Source organism: Taudactylus pleione, unplaced genomic scaffold, assembly GCF_031769625.1.
Source record: "Taudactylus pleione unplaced genomic scaffold, aTauple2 ptg000763l, whole genome shotgun sequence".
Lineage (NCBI taxonomy): Eukaryota > Metazoa > Chordata > Amphibia > Anura > Myobatrachidae > Taudactylus > Taudactylus pleione.
In genome coordinates this window covers 1,266,273-1,271,323 of record NW_028285165.1, presented here as the reverse complement: position 1 = coordinate 1,271,323, position 5,051 = coordinate 1,266,273, and positions in this window count along the sequence as shown.

Below are 5,051 nucleotides of genomic sequence, written 5' to 3'. Positions count from 1 at the left end.
CTACTTGAAGGGGCACAACTACAAGGGGCACTGCATATTGGCACAATTACAGGGGGCCCTGCATAATGGGCACTACTACAGGGGGCATTGCATAAGGGGCACTATTACAGGGTGGCATGTGTAAGTGGCATTGCTGTGTGGCATAATGTGTTGTAAGGGGCATTCCGGTGTGGCACACTGTGTTGTATGTGGCATTACTTAGTGTGTCATAATGTGTAAGGCACGTTGCTGTATCATGTAACCACACACCTTAAACGTCGTCTTTGGGTGTGTTTGATCTTTGGGCGGGGGGGGGAGTTGGGCGGGAGGGGGGCGCCTGAAACTATTTTGGCATGGGGGAGCAAAATTTATAGTTATGCCACTGGATGGTGACATAGGAAATGAGGATGCTGCTGTATAAGTGTTATGTGTGTATCTGACACTACTGAGGATGTTGATGATGAATGGGTTGGACAAGAGGAAGTTGATACAATTGAAAAGGAGAATGTTGTTTGTGTCAAAGCAAGTTAGCCACCAGTGGCAGCAGTTCAATTGTCATGCCTGGCATTAAGACCAAAAAAGCCTGCTGCTTTTGTGTGGAATTATATATATATATATATATATATATATATTAGGGGTGAGCGGGTTCGGATTTCTGAAATCCGAACCCCCCCGAGCCCTCCGGATCCGATCCAGATCCGAGTCAGGCTCGACTTTTCCCGCCTGACTCGGATTCTGAAATCGAGGCAAAACGTCATCATCCCGCCTTCCGAGTCTCGCGGGTTTTGGATCCTATATAAGGTACCCGCGTCGGCGCCATTTTCTCACTCGGCTGTGGACAGTGAAGAGGGAGGGTGGGAGTTAGGGCTGGCTGGGCTGTGTAGTGTAGTGTAGTGTAGTGCAGAGTAGTGTTGTGCTGTGCTGCGCTGTGCTGCTGTTGTCCATAGGGGCTGTGTCCACTACTTCAAAGTCCATAGGGGCTGGCGGTGTTGTGCTGTGCTGCTGTTGTTAATAGGGGCTGTGTCCACTCCAAAGTCCTGTGCAGTGTCCCAGTCCTAAAGTGGTGCTGTAGTGTTGTCCAGGGGGTGCTCTGTCCGTCAGGGGTTCTCCCCCTAAGTGCTAAAAAAAAAATATTTTTTCTGTGTTTGTGAATTGTGTGCGCAGTAGCCGCACGTGCATCAACAAAGTAGTGCCAAGCGTGTGCCTGTGTCATAAGTAAAGGGCCAGCTGGCTTGACCGTTAAAGGGTGCTGTAACCCCCAAAGTACACTCCAAAACAAATAACAAAATATTTTCTGTGTTTGTGAATTGTGTGCGCAGTAGCCGCACGTGCATCAACAAAGTAGTGCCAAGCGTGCGCCTGTGTCATAAGTAAAGGGCCGGCTGGCTTGACCATTAAAGGGTGCTGTAACCCCCAAAGTACACTCCAGTCCAAACCAAATAAAAAAATATTTTCTGTGTTTGTGAATTGTGTGCGCAGTAGCCGCACGTGCATCAACAAAGTAGTGCCAAGCGTGCGCCTGTGTCATAAGTAAAGGGCCGGCCTGCTTGACCGTTAAAGGGTGCTGTAACCCCCAAAGTACACTCCAGTCCAAACCAAATAAAAAAATATTTTCTGTGTTTGTGAATTGTGTGCGCAGTAGCCGCACGTGCATCAACAAAGTAGTGCCAAGCGTGCGCCTGTGTCATAAGTAAAGGGCCGGCTGGCTTGACCATTAAAGGGTGCTGTAACCCCCAAAGTACACTCCAAACCAAATAACAAAATATTTTCTGTTTGTGAATTGTGTGCGCAGTAGCCGCACGTGCATCAACAAAGTAGTGCCAAGCGTGCGCATGTGTCCTAAGTAAAGGGCCGGCTGGCTTGACCGTTAAAGGGTGCTGCAACCCCCAAAGTACACTCCAGTCCAAACCAAATAAAAAAATATTTTCTGTGTTTGTGAATTGTGTGCGCAGTAGCCGCACGTGCATCAACAAAGTAGTGCCAAGCATGCGCCTGTGTCATAAGTAAAGGGCCGGCTGGCTTGACCGTTAAAGGGTGCTGTAACCCCCAAAGTACACTCCAAACCAAATAACAAAATATTTTCTGTGTTTGTGAATTGTGTGCGCAGTAGCCGCACATGAATCAACAAAGTAGTGCCAAGCGTGCGCCTGTGTCATAAGTAAAGGGCCGGCTGGCTTGACCATTAAAGGGTGCTGTAACCCCCATAGTACACTCCAGTCCAAACTAAATAAAAAAATATTTTCTGTGTTTGTGAATTGTGTGCGCAGTATCCGCACATGCATCAACAAAGTAGTGCCAAGCGTGCGCCTGTGTCATAAGTCAAGGGCCGGTTTGAACATCTGGTCCGGACTGAAGGACGTGCCAACAATTTCTGACAAGTCTACTGTCACTGCATATGATACTGTCCTCAAAGCAGCAGCGACAAGCGTGCGTCTGTCTGTTAAAGGGTGGTGTAACCCTCAAAGTGCGCTCCACAAACAATAAAAAAATTCTTCTTTTTTTTTCTGTCTTTGTGAAATGTGTGGGCTGTAGCCACACCTGCATCCTTAAAGCAGCAGCGACAAGCGTGCGTCTGTCTGTTAAAGGATTACATCGGTGACAGCATCCAAGTAGGCATGTCAGACAGTCCGTACCTGTACTGGCAGGAAAAAGAAGCAATTTGGAGGTCCCTGTACAAACTGGCTCTATTTTATCTGAGTTGCCCCCCCTCCAGTGTGTACTCCGAAAGAGTGTTTAGTGCAGCCGGGAACCTTGTCAGCGAAAGGCGTAGGAGGTTGCTTCCACAAAATGTGGAGACGATGATGTTCATAAAATGAATTATCAACTCTTCCAGGAAGACCAGCCTCCAGAACGTACAGAGGGACCTGTGGTTGTGCATTCCAGCAGGGACGAATTAATACTCTGTGAGGATGAGGATGTACACAACACTGAAGAGGGTGAGGAATCGGTGGATGAGGAGGATGAGGACGACATATTGCCTCCGTAGAGCCAGTTTGTGCAGGGACAGATTAATTGCCAGCTTGTTTTTGTGGGGGCCCAAACGAACCAATCATTTCAGCCACAGTCGTGTGGCAGACCCTGGCGCTGAAATGATTGGTTTGTTAAAGTGTGCATGTCCTGTTTATACAACATAAGGGTGGGTGGGAGGGCCCAAGGACAATTCCATCTTGCACCTCTTTTTTTTCTTTGAATTATGTACTGTTTGGGGCCTAGTTTTTCAAACTGCCATCCTGTATGCCACTGCAGTGTCACTCCTAGATGGACCACGTGTTTGTGCCGCCCACTCGTATCTCTTAGCATAGTCATCCAGCTACCTCGGTGCAACCTTTTGGATATAAAAACACTATTGTGAGGTGTGAGGTGTTCAGAATAGACTGGAAATGAGTGGAAATTAAGGTTATTGAGGTTAATAATAGCATAGGAGCAGAAAAACACACAAATTCTGTGATTTTAGCTGTTTTTATGCTTTTTATAAAAAAAAATATAGATCCAAAACACAAAACCCAGAACCCAAAACACGGAAGGGTGGTTTTGGCAAAACCAATCCAGATCCAAAACACGAAGAAAGATCCAGATCCAAAACCAAAACACGAAAAGTTGCCGGTGCACACCCCTAATATATATAAATATATATATATATATATATATATATGGGGATGTGCTACCTGTGGAGACTAACTAGGGTCCTTTTCTACATATTCTATTTAGTTGCTCCTATGCACACCTGAAGGCATGAGACCCCTTCCCACCTGTCCCCTATTGGTTTTAAGCAGGGATCTGGCATTTTAACTGCACCTTAATAAGAGGCACAATCTAGATAAGTCCTACATATGTTTATACTGCAGTGCAGCTATGGGTTGATTTTTGGGGTGTGGATCCCCTGGATTGCTTTGGTTGGGCTGCTTCAGTGCATTGCATTATAAACACATTTTTCCATTCTTGCACTTTTAGCACCTAATTTTTCACCTTACTATATGCAGTAGCAGCTGCTCTTATCTATCTAACACCTTTTTACACTTCACCTTTTCTCATTAGAGTGATGCCCTGGAGTGGCTCATCTGGGCTTGTTTGGGGGTGTCCTGAGCTCTGGATTTCATCCCCAGTATGTTAGGGACCTACCCTCAGAGGTTACCTGGGCGTGGTGAGTAGGCCCATAACAATGGCCATGATTATGCCAAAACCTCTAATTATTTATTGCAAAATTCTATTGCAAAATGTATATTATATATAATTAGTAATGTTGGAGTTGTGCACCTGTATTCTTTTTTTTTTGTTTATAACAGGCATTATCTCTGCAGCCTTTACCTACTAAGTAATTCATACGCTATTTGTTTCTACATGGTTAATAAACCAACTCTCTGGTTAAGCCAATCTACTTTGTGGACTTCCCTCCTTATGCACACCTGCTGCACACGTACCAGACTCAGCACATTTGTCAAAAGATGCCTACACACTAGACGTCTCGTAAAAGTTTCAATGTCGTCAACGATTTCCCTTGAACTCCCCCCAGCAACTCCCCGAGACTCCCGGACAAATATCTTGCATAAACTGTGCAATCTGTGTAAACGAGATTGCCAGATCTTACTGCATGTGAGATCTGAAAATACGACAAATGACCCATGGGACTGCAAATCGGGATCATTAAATATTGTCTAGTGTATATGCACCTAAATTCTGCCAATATTATTAACGAAATAAAAGTAACAAACACACAATATGTATTAGCCCTATATATATATATATATATATATATATATATATATATATATATATATATATATATATATATATGTGTATACAGTACACATTACAGTCAAAATTTTTACTACAGCCCCATTTTTCCTGTTGCTTTAGAAAGGTGTGCAGTTTAATGTCTCAATGTTATGTGAAATTAAAGCATAGGCAAAATAAAACAGAGAATAAGAATAATTTTGTTTAACAACATTTATTGTTTTTTGGACTACTCAATGAAACCACCATTTGCAAATATAACTTGTGACATTATATATATTCTATCACAGTATAATTCAATTAAGACTGGATAATTCAATTAAGACTGGAAAGTTCTTCCA